This window comes from Ranitomeya imitator, chromosome 2 (assembly GCF_032444005.1).
Source record: "Ranitomeya imitator isolate aRanImi1 chromosome 2, aRanImi1.pri, whole genome shotgun sequence".
NCBI lineage: Eukaryota > Metazoa > Chordata > Amphibia > Anura > Dendrobatidae > Ranitomeya > Ranitomeya imitator.
This window is the reverse complement of record NC_091283.1, coordinates 350,389,463-350,402,385: the sequence shown is the minus strand read 5'-3', so window position 1 is coordinate 350,402,385 and position 12,923 is coordinate 350,389,463. Positions and strand designations below refer to the sequence as shown.

At 44.2% G+C, this 12,923-nt stretch overlaps 1 pseudogene; it reads left to right on the top strand.

Moving 5' to 3' along the window:
* Positions 1-12,923, top strand: part of LOC138666546 (zinc finger protein 91-like) — a 98,244-nt pseudogene that overhangs the window by 45,170 nt on the left and 40,151 nt on the right.

The following is a 12,923-nucleotide window of genomic DNA, read 5'->3' as shown; positions in this document are numbered from 1 at the left end:
TGAAGGCCTGCTGCACAAAGTCTCCTCTTCAGGGCTCTTCTCCATTTGCGAGAAACACGTCCGTGTCTCACATGTGAAAACCAAGCTCTGGCGCCGGCACTTGGGAGCGGAGCGTGCTGCTCCACGTATTGCTATGCAGCCGCACTCTCCGCTCTGGAGTGCCGGCGCCACAACTTGGTTTTCACATGCGAGACACGGACGTGTTTCTCGCAAATGGAAAAGAGCCCTAACAGTTGTTGTAGAGATGTGCCTGCTGCTAGAACTCTGTGTGGCATTGACCTGGTCTCTAATCTGAGCTGCTTTTAGCCTGCGATTTCTGAGGCTGGTGACTCAGATAAACTTATCCTCAGAAGCAGAGGTGTCTCTTGGTGTTCCTTTCCTGGGGCGGTCCTCATGTGAGCCAGTCTCTTTGTTGTGCTTGATGGTTTTTGCAACTGCACTTGGGGACACTTTCAAAGTTTTCCCAATTTTTCGGACTGACTGACCTTCATTTCTTAAAGTAATGATGGCCACTTGTTTTTCTTTACTTAGCTTATTTTTTCTTGCCATAATACAAATTCTAACAGTCTATTCAGTAGGACTATGAGCTGTGTATCCACCAGAATTCTGCTCAACACAACTGATGGTCCCAACCCCATTTATAAGGCAAGAAATCCCACTTATTAAACCTGACAGGGCACACCTGTGAAGTGAAAACCATTTCCGGTGACTACCTCTTGAAGCTCATCAAGAGAATGCCAAGAGTGTGCAAAGCAGTCATCAAAACAAAAGGTGGCTACTTTGAAGAACCTAGAATATAAGACATATTCTCAGTTGTTTCACACTTTTTGTTAAGTATATAATTCCACATGTGTTAATTCATAGTTTTGATGGCTTCAGTGTGAATTTACAATTTTCATAGTCATGAAAATACAGAAAAATCTTTAAATGAGAAGGTGTCCAAACTTTTTGTCTATACTGTAAGTTAGCAAGGAACTGTCCAGCGAGTAACTGAGTTGCTGACCTTGGTTATTGCAAAACATCTGTGTTTCTGGACTCACCAAGTATGATGTTGCCCTCTGAACTCCCTCTGATAAAGTTCTTACAACCAGAGGTCACCAGAACACATCTTCTGACTTTGCTGTTCACAGCCTGTAGTTAGGCAAAGTTTGTATCTAGTAACAAAGACCCTGGGACAGTCTGCAGGAAGTAGGGGGTATCGCTCATTAGCTGAAAATAAAATTTTCCCCGTGGGAGAAATAAAATAGTATACTTGTAGTTATGAGAGATTTTAACTGCTAAAAACAATAAAGTAAGTAGTTACACTGTAGCTTTCCAAACTGCTTAGGTGTCATCATCAGGCATGTATAACATGCATGGGAGATGGGTGGTCTCGTAGGGTGTCTTGCATTGAAATCTGCTGCAATAATCTGGGTACTGCATTCACTAGACATCAACACAATTTCTACCAGCTCCTCATGCGTTAACCTCTGCGACATGTAAATGGCTATAAACAAAGAAAAACTTGTAAATAACTCATGAAATAATAAAGTTACGTTAAAACCAAGCACACTGTTAGGGCTGGCGGAACCCACCGAGTATATTTAGATATAATTATTGGTTCGCAGCCCGGGGTCCACAGTGCAGGAGACGAACCTGCTGCTAGCAAATGGCACAATATGGCGGTATAAGCGAACTCTGTTACTTCACAGAATCGCACAGAAGGGAAAACGCTGCCTAACAGAGCAAAAGCAATCAGTGGTCAGGGAGTAGCAAGCACACAAACACCTCCTCTCCGGTCGAGCCGGAATTCTAATGGCTTTACGCCAGCCCTGAATTCACCATACAAAACTCCTCACCAGAGGTGCCGGTATTCTAGTGGCTTATTTCAGCCGGACCCTGACCACAAGCAGACAAGACCACTGAATAGCAAAAGCTCATGACATAAGCTGATCCTAGCACATGGCCGTGTGGCAATGCAAACCTTTTATAGCTGCAGCAACTTCAGGACCTTCCTAGAGGACCAATGGGGGCTGCCACAGTACCCGAGCAACTTCAGGGCCTTCCTAGAGGACTAATGGGAGCTGCTGCAGTACCTGATCATGTGACCCCTGACCTCCAATGAGAGGTCTTACCTTGGGCATGCTCAGAAGGGGAAAAGCAGGACTTAGTCCCAGAGACGTTTGTTCTCCGCTGACCAGTACTGGCTACAATGGCTGAGCCTGGAAAGACAGCAGTAACCATCCGCACAGTATCAGGCCAAGCCAGACGCTGAGACCAACGTCTCCACTGCGGCTGGAGAAGATGGTTCGAGATTTCCCCTGTGCAGAGGCAGGAACTCGACCCCTAACACACACCATTGTTTTTCTTGTGAATTCTCAATAAGTTTGAAGTGTCATGTGTCATATATTGAAAAACATAAAGTTGGATCCAAAATGGCCGACTTCAAAATGGCCGCCATGGTCACCACCCATCTTGAAAAGTTTTCCTCCTCCCATATATATAAACCACAATAGAAACTACAATATAAAGTGCCAGTTAAAACTATCTTTTATTAAAGCATATTAAAAACATAATAATCTTGCAATATACTAATATAATATTAATATACTAATGTGCCGCAAACAGGAAGTTGATATCACCAACCATTCCCATTTTATTTAGGTGTTTCCATATAAATGGCCCACCCTGTAGAAACAAGATTAAGTACACCCCTGTGGAAGAGGAACATGGGAATGTTCCAGGAATTTATATTCCTGTTTTCTGTTGGGGATCTGTATCCTGTCTGTGGTCATTACATGAGTGCAGGTTCTGCAGCTCCTCACACTGCAAGAATAAGTTCCTCTTGGGGATCAGAGGGCACTGAGCTTCTGAGATTACTTAAGTTTGGAGGCTGTCTGTACTCTTGGAGGGTCTTTGAATAGTATTTTCAGCCAGTCAAGTTTTTTAGCAGTTTTTCTCAGCACTTCAAATACACGTCATACACACAGCTCTGTACTCATCTTACACACATGGCTACATTTCCCACAAGTTGGCTGTGCACATTGTACACACACGTCATAGACACAAGCTTTGTACATATCATATACGCCTGGCTCTGTACACATGCGGCTCCGTTCCGTACGCCTTGTACACACACGGCTCCGCTCTGTATACCCCGTGTACACACGTGGCTCCGCTCCGTACACCTCGTATACACGCGGCTCTGCTCTGTACACCTCATACACATGCGGCTCCACTCTGTACACCTCGTACACACGCGGCTCCGCTCCTTACAACTTGTACACATGGCTCTGCTCCGTACACCTCGTACACACACGGCTCCGCTCTGTACACCTCATACACACACGGCTCCGCTCCTTACACTTAGTACACACGTGGCTCCGCTCCATACACCTCGTATACACGCGGCTCTGCTCTGTACACCTCATACACATGCGGCTCCACTCTGTACACCTCGTACACACACGGCTCCGCTCTGTACACATCGTACACACGGCTCCGCTCCTTACACTTAGTACACACGTGGCTCCGCTCCGTACACCTCGTATACACGCGGCTCTGCTCTGTACACCTCATACACATGCGGCTCCACTCTGTACACATCGTACACACACGGCTCCGCTCTGTACACATCGTACACACGGCTCCGCTCCTTACACTTAGTACACACGTGGCTCCGCTCCGTACACCTCGTATACACGCGGCTCTGCTCTGTACACCTCATACACATGCGGCTCCACTCTGTACACATCGTACACACGCGGCTCCGCTCCTTACAACTTGTACACAAGGCTCTGCTCCGTACACCTCGTACACACACGGCTCCGCTCTGTACACATCGTACACACGCGGCTCCGTTCCTTACAACTCGTACACACACGGCTCCGCTCCGTACACCTCATACACACACACTCGGCTCTGCTCCGTACACCTCGTACACATGGCTCCGCTTTGAACACACAGCTCTGCTACATCCACACTGTAAACCCCTCCTGACCCCACACATAAACTTCCCCTCATCCAGCTCCATGACAACCAGCACAGCAGAGTCCTGCATACACTGAGGCCCCTAATCATGTGACCCCTGACTCCTCCCCTCCTGTGACCTCATCACAGGTCCTGTGCACACAGAGCAGCCATATATGTGGAGTGCGGCTCTGCAGGTGGAGGTAGGTGCTGGAGATTCCCCATTATTCTCTATCAGGATTAGCCGCTGGTCACACTCGGCCATTTTTCCTCACCATGTAATAAATGGCCTTTACCATCTCTATGATGTTCCGTTTTCCATGTTTCCCCCCTGCAGGGCCGGCTCCAGGTTTTCATGGGCCCTGGGAAAAAGTGTCCCGGTGGGCCTTTTTAACACATACCACAATTCATAATGCACGGTCCGGATACGGCAGAGAAATATAGGTATAGTACAATGCCAAAGATTTCACTTACTTCTTACATTACATGAGTGATATCTATTGTGCAGTCTACATTAGCTCAGAAACCGGACAGTATAGTCCTCTATACAGAATAATGAGCCCCATATATTGCCCCATAAAGTATAATGGCCCCATATAGTGCTCCATGCAGTATAATTGGCAAATAGTCACAAAGAGAAAAGGAGTTTGTAGCCAGCTCACCGGTAAATCACCGCAGGTGCACGGAACTCCGCTGCAGGAAGACGATCCAATCATCAGAGAAAAAAAAAAAAAAAGTTGAATTCCAGCTCCTTAAAACATGACGTTTATTGTATCCAAATAAAAAATCCAAATGTCCATGGTGTGCAACCTCCCACCGGTAAGTGCCTGGGATGACAGAGATAAACGGCTACGCGTTTCGATCGGAGTGATCTTTATCAAAGCCATACCTGGATCAGGCAGCTTCTCCTACTTATAAGGAGGCTCACCCAACCAGATCATTAATTTGAGTCACATGGCAATTTGACAGGTCCTTTCATCTAAAATCATTGTTCTATATGTAACAACATAACAAAAATAAAGGATTAAAATCACATTCAGCAATAATGTAACATAACTTCATGTCTTTTATTCAATCCTGTTGGGACACAGGTGTTCAATTGGAAAATCCAATATGCTTCTCGTGTGAGAAGCCGGCGTCTAATGTCACCACCCCGACTAGGGGTATTAACCCGTTCTATGCCCTGAACCTGAAGAGTGACAGTGCTGCGTGCATGGTGCCTAACAAAATGTTTGGATGCTGCTGATATATTCCTGTCATTATTCTGAGTGTTACCTATGTCATATAAGTGTTCCCTAATGCGTGTTTTCAATTTTCTGGACGTACAGCCCACATACGACAGGTTACACTCTATACATTTGATTTTGTATACCACATTGCAAGAATTACAATTGATGTACTGCTTTATATCAAATTTGATAGTTTCATCCGCATTATAAAATGTCTTTTCAATACTGGCGAATTTACATGTGCTACAATTTCGTGTGCCACACCTGAAAAATCCTGGATAATTTAACCAGGTTCTGATGGATTTATTTTTGGAGCAGAACAAGCTAGGGGCTATTTTATTACCAATGGTCGGGGCTCTTCTCGACACCACATTAATGCCAGAATTTAGTATGTTATACAGCTGCGGATCTTCATATAAAATAGGTAAATATCTGTTGACAATATCTCTAATTCTAGCGAACTGCGGGCTATATTGAAAGCATATGTATGGCTTTTGTTCCATTTGTAAATTTCTATGCTTTTGTGCTGTAACTAGTTCTTTACGATCTTTTCCTGCTACTATTTTTTTGGCCCGATTAATTGTCCATTGAGGGTATTGTCGATATGTTAATTTATTTGCTATTTGCTCGATTTCACCCTTGAGATCTTTTTCTGAGCTGCAATTCCTTTTAATCCTGGTGAACTCACCCACCGGAATTGATTTAATTGTATGCCTGCTATGGCTGCTTTTGGCATGCAGTATTGTGTTACCCCTCACTGGCTTGTGATGTGTTCTGGTGACGATATTTGAATCTATTTGCCCCATGAGCTCCAGATCTAGAAATGATATACTTTTGCTATCTGCCCTATGCGTGAATCTAATATTGTACTCATTCTGATTCAGGTACTCCATGAAGCGCGGTATGGCAGACACATCACCCTCCCATATCATGAGCGTATCATCAATGTATCTGCCATACCACGCCACATATTCCAAATACGGATTGTTCACGGAAAAAACGCACTCCATCTCCCAAAAGGACATAACCAAATTAGCAAGGGAGGGAGAGTATTTCGCACCCATGGCCACTCCAGCTTGCTGCATATAAAATTGATTATCAAATGCAAAAAAGTTACTAGTGAGCAAAAAATGTATTACCATCAGCAGATATTCAATCAAATCCTCAGAATACTGACTGAATTTGACAAGGTGATATTGGATCGCTCTTATTGCTAGATCGTGCGGGATGCATGTATATAAAGATATAACGTCGCAGCAGAGCCAGGAATAATTTTTTTGCCATATCTTACCATCAAAAATACGTAATACCTCCTTAGAGTCTTTTATATATCCAGGGGAACGTTTTACAAGTGGCTGGAGGAGAGAGTCTACCCATTGACAGAGTCTTTCATTGCAGGACCCGATTCCAGATACTATGGGTCGCATTGGGGGAATCCCCTCTTTTTATGTATTTTAGGGACCCCATATATTATAGGAGTGACTGGACATTCAACTATTAGATATTCCATTTGTGTTTTAGTTAATACCCCCAGATCGAATCCCTCCTTGATAATGACATCTCTCTTTTTAATAATTTCTTGTGAGGGATTATTTGTTAGTTTCTTATACGTGATTTGATCAGATAATAGTTCCAGCATTTTTTTCTGATAGTCCACTGTGTCCAATACCACTACCACCCCTCCCTTATCTGACATTTTAATTGTAAGATCTGGCATATTTTGTAGCTCTCTTATAGCGTTACGTTTTTTTATAGATATATTCTTAGGGTTGTATTTATTATTAGTTTTTATTTCCTTGTTTAATTGTCTGAGTTCCCTTTCTATGTTTTCTTGAAATTTGTCCATACACTCAGATCTGGCCTGGATTGGATAATAGTAGGGATTTTTTGTAGTAAAATTCTTGGAAACATGCACCCGATCACTATCCAGCAATGTATCTGAGCTGAGATCTTGTAGCGCAATTAGTGCTACTTGTTCTTTAAAGTCCATCTGTGAGTACTCATTATCCACCATAGGTGGTGCTACAGATCCTTCCTGACTTAATTCCTCTTCAGTATTTTGCTCCTGATAAAAATGTTTTCTGATGGTCAGGTTGCGGATAAATTTATTAGTGTCCATAATTGTTGCAAATAGGTCAAAATCCTGGTCAGGAACAAAATTTAATCCCAAGGATAAAACTTGGACCTGTTCTGATGATAAACTTCTGGATGACAGGTTAAGTACATTCGTATATTCATTTATCTTTTGTGCAGTTTCTTGTTGCGTGTAGTCATTCCCCCGTCGTTTGTGTTTTCTCCCCCCCCGCCTGCTGCGTTTTTTGGCTGGCGGTAGTTATTTCTTGGGGTGTATACTCTGTTTTCATTCAGGGAAATGTCTGACGCACTGGCCTGATTGTCTGATGAGTCAGGGTCTGACGAAGTGAAATATACATGCGATTTTTCTTTGCTCTTAGCGTTTTTTCGTTTATGGCGAGATTGACTATACTTCAGTATCGATTTCGGGGTTTTATTTATATTAGTTCAGTTACCCCAATCATACACTTTATTAGTCGCATAATCGTCAGAGTCTCTAGTAAATTTTCTTTTTTTCCGATCCATGATTTGTTCCTCCAAACCCATTATTTTTTCTTTGGTTTGTGTCATAAGTGCATCAAACTGTGCACCTGTTTTATAATCATTCAAAAGAAGATTTACTTCATCTATTTCCTGCTGTATATTTTTCAATTTGTCCTCCTCGTGTTTAATAATAAGATTCATCAAATCCTTCGAACATTTGCTTAGAATAGAATTCCACTCCTCCAAGAATTCTGCTGAGTATACGGTTGTGGGTATTTTTCTAATTCGCAGACCTCTTGGGATCATGTTCTTAGCCACATAATTATTCAATGTGGTTTGATCCCACCACACTTTTGTTTCCTGCATCATAAGTGTTTCCAATTTACTCATATTTTCATTCAGAGTGGATATACCCACATCTTCATTTTCATGAGTAGAGAACACCTGAGCAGCTTTACGCAATCTGTCCATAGCCATGCTGATATGTGAGTAATGATAAAAGAAAAAAGGCTCTTAAGGTATAATTGGCACCACATAGTCCTCTATACAGAATAATGAGCCCCATATATTGCTCCAAACAGAATAATGAGCCAAATATTATGCTCCATACAGAATAATCAGCCTCATATAATGCTCCATATAGAATAATGGGCACCACAGAGTGCTCCATACAGAATGAGCCGCATATATTGCTCCATACGGAATTGATCCCATATAATGCTCCATACAGTATAGTGAGCCACACATAATTTTCCATATAGTATACGATGGTCCCCATCTATTGCTCCATATATAATGGGCCTCATATAATGCTCCATACAGTATATGATCGGCCCCATACAGTATACCGAGTCTCATATATTGCTCCATACAGAATGGGCCCCATATGATGCTCCATACAGAATGGGCCCATATAATACTCCTTATAGAATGGGTCCCATGTAATGCTCCAAAAATAATTGGCCCCATAAGATGCTCCATGTATAATGGGCCCCATATAATGCTCCATATATAATTGGCCATATAAAATGCTCCATATATAATTAGTCCCATAAGATGCTTCATATATTATTGGCCCCATATACTGCTCCATATGTAATTGGCCCCATATACTGCTCCGTATTGAATTGTACCCATATAATGCTCCCTATAGAATTGGCTTCATAAGATGCCCCCTATATTAATGGCCCCTGTCATGATCTGGTAATTCAGTACCACAATGGACATAGGAGTCAGAGCACATACAGTGACCTGACAATAACCCAAAAACATAGAACGAGCTCTGAGACGTGGAAACTCTGCTGACCGCAATCCCTAATCCTCTCCAACACAACTAGAGGCAGCCGTGGATTGCGCCTAACGCTCCCTATGCAACTCGGCACAGCCTGAGAAACTAGCTAGCCTGAAGATAGAAAATAAGCCTACCTTGCCTCAGAGAAATACCCCAAAGGGAAAGGCAGCCCCCACATATAATGACTGTGAGTTAAGATGAAAAGACAAACGTAGAGATGAAATAGATTTAGCAAAGTGAGGCCCGACTTTCTGAACAGAGCGAGGATAGGAAAGGTAACTTTGCGGTCAACACAAAACCCTACAAACAACCACGCAAAGGGGGCAAAAAGACCCTCCGTACCGAACTAACGGCACGGAGGTACACCCTCTGCGTCCCAGAGCTCCCAGCAAGCACGAGAAAACAAATAAGCAAGCTGGACAGAAAAAAACAGCAAACAAAAAGCAAAAGCGGAACTTAGCTATGCAGAGCAGCAGGCCACAGGAACGATCCAGGAGGAAACAGGTCCAATACTAGAACATTGACTGGAAGCCAGGATCAAAGCACTAGGTGGAGTTAAATAGAGCAGCACCTAACAACTTCACCACATCACCTGAGGAAGGAAACTCAGAAGCCGCAGTACCACTTTCCTCCACCAACGGAAGCTCACAGAGAGAATCAGCCGAAGTACCACTTGTGACCACAGGAGGGAGCTCTGCCACAGAATTCACAACAGTACCCCCCCCCTTGAGGAGGGGTCACCGAACCCTCACCAGAGCCCCCAGGACGACCTGGATGAGCCATATGAAAGGCACGAACAAGATCGGGAGCATGGACATCAGAGGCAAAGACCCAGGAATTATCTTCCTGAGCATAACCCTTCCACTTAACCAGATACTGGAGTTTCCGTCTTGAAACACGAGAATCCAAAATCTTCTCCACAATATGCTCCAACTCCCCCTCCACCAAAACCGGGGCAGGAGGATCAACAGATGGAACCATAGGTGCCACGTATCTCCGCAACAATAACCTATGGAATACGTTATGTATGGAAAAAGAATCTGGAAGGGTCAGACGAAAAGACACAGGATTAAGAACCTCAGAAATCCTATACGGACCAATGAAACGAGGTTTAAACTTAGGAGAGGAAACCTTCATAGGAATATGACGAGAAGACAACCAAACCAAATCCCCAACACGAAGTCGGGGACCCACACAGCGTCTGCGATTAGCGAAACGTTGAGCCTTCTCCTGGGACAAGGTCAAATTGTCCACTACATGAGTCCAAATCTGCTGCAACCTGTCCACCACAGTATCCACACAAGGACAGTCCGAAGACTCAACCTGCCCTGAAGAGAAACGAGGATGGAACCCAGAGTTGCAGAAAAACGGCGAAACCAAGGTAGCCGAGCTGGCCCGGTTATTAAGGGCGAACTCAGCCAAAGGCAAAAAGGACACCCAGTCATCCTGATCAGCAGAAACAAAGCATCTCAGATATGTTTCTAAGGTCTGATTGGTTCGTTCGGTCTGGCCATTAGTCTGAGGATGGAAAGCCGAGGAAAAAGACAAGTCAATACCCATCCTACCACAAAAGGCTCGCCAAAACCTCGAAACAAACTGGGAACCTCTGTCAGAAACGATATTCTCTGGAATGCCATGTAAACAAACCACATGCTGGAAGAACAATGGCACCAAATCAGAGGAGGAAGGTAATTTAGACAAGGGTACCAAATGGACCATCTTAGAGAAGCGATCACAGACCACCCAAATGACTGACATCTTTTGAGAGACGGGAAGATCTGAAATAAAATCCATAGAGATATGTGTCCAAGGCCTCTTCGGGACCGGCAAGGGCAAAAGCAACCCACTGGCACGAGAACAGCAGGGCTTAGCCCGAGCACAAATCCCACAAAACTCCTAGACAGAGCATCCGCCTTCACATTTTTAGAGCCCGGGAGGTACGAAATCACAAAGTCAAAACGGGCAAAAAACAGCGACCAACGAGCCTGTCTAGGATTCAACCGCTTGGTAGACTCAAGATAAGTCAAGTTCTTATGATCAGTCAAGACCACCACACGATGTTTAGCTCCTTCAAGCCAATGACGCCACTCCTCGAATGCCCACTTCATGGCCAGCAACTCTCGATTACCCACATCATAATTTCGCTCATCAGGCGAAAACTTCCTGGAAAAGAAGGCGCATGGTTTCATCACCGAGCAATCAGAACTTCTCTGCGACAAAACAGCCCCTGCTCCAATCTCAGAAGCATCAACCTCGACCTGGAACGGAAGCGAAACATCTGGTTGACACAACACAGGGGCAGAAGAAAAACGACACTTCAACTCTTGAAAAGCTTCCACAGCAGCAGAAGACCAATTGACCACATCAGCACCCTTCTTGGTTAAATCGGTCAATGGTTTAGCAATACTAGAAAAATTGCAGATGAAGCGACGATAAAAATGAGCAAAGCCCAGAAACTTTTGCAGACTTTTCAGAGATGTCGGCTGAGTCCAATCATGGATGGCTTGGACCTTAACAGGGGAAAAGATGAACCCCAAAAATGAAACCTTCTGAACACCAAAGAGACACTTTGATCCCTTCACAAACAAAGAATTAGCACGCAGGACCTGGAACACCGTTCTGACCTGTTTCACATGAGACTCCCAATCATCCGAAAAGATCAAAATGTCATCCAAGTACACAATCAGGAATTTATCCAGGTACTCTCGGAAGATGTCATGCATAAAGGACTGAAACACTGATGGAGCATTGGCAAGTCCGAATGGCATTACTAAGTACTCAAAATGGCCCTCGGGCGTATTAAATGCAGTTTTCCATTCATCGCCTCGCTTAATACGCACAAGATTATACGCACCATGAAGATCTATCTTGGTGAACCAACTAGCCCCCTTAATCCGAGCAAACAAATCAGATAACAACGGCAAGGGGTACTGAAATTTAACCGTGATCTTATTTAGAAGGCGGTAATCTATACAAGGTCTCAGTGAACCATCCTTCTTGGCTAGAAAAAAGAACCCTGTTCCTAATGGCGACGATGACGGGCGAATATGCCCCTTCTCCAAGGACTCCTTCACATAACTCCGCATAGCGGCGTGCTCAGGCACAGATAAATAAAACAGTCGACCTTTTGGGAATTTACTACCAGGAATCAAATCGATAGCACAATCACAATCCCTATGCGGAGGTAGGGTATCGGACTTGGGCTCATCAAATACATCCCGGTAATCAGACAAGAACTCTGGAACCTCAGAAGGGGTGGATGACGAAATAGTCAGAAATGGGACATCACCATGTACCCCCTGACAACCCCAGCTGGGCACAGACATGGATTTCCAATCTAATACTGGATTATGAACTTGTAGCCATGGCAACCCCAACACGACCACATCATGCAGATTATGCAACACCAGAAAGCGAATAACCTCCTGATGTGCAGGAGCCATGCACATGGTCAGCTGGGTCCAGTACTGAGGCTTATTCTTGGCCAAAGGCGTAGCATCAATTCCTCTCAATGGGATAGGACACTGCAAGGGCTCCAAGAAAAACCCACAACGCCTAGCATACTCCAAGTCCATCAAATTCAGGGCAGCGCCTGAATCAACAAATGCCATGACAGAATACGATGACAAGGAGCAGATCAAGGTAACGGACAGAAGAAATTTTGACTGTACCGTACCAATGGTGGCAGACCTAGCAAACCGCTTAGTGCGCTTAGGACAATCAGAGATAGCATGAGTGGAATAACCACAGTAGAAACACAGCCCATTCAGACGTCTGTGTTCTTGCCGTTCAACTCTGGTCAAAGTCCTATCGCACTGCATAGGCTCAGGTTTAAGCTCAGGTAATACCGCCAAATGGTGCACAGATTTACGCTCACGCAAGCGTCGACCGATCTGAAT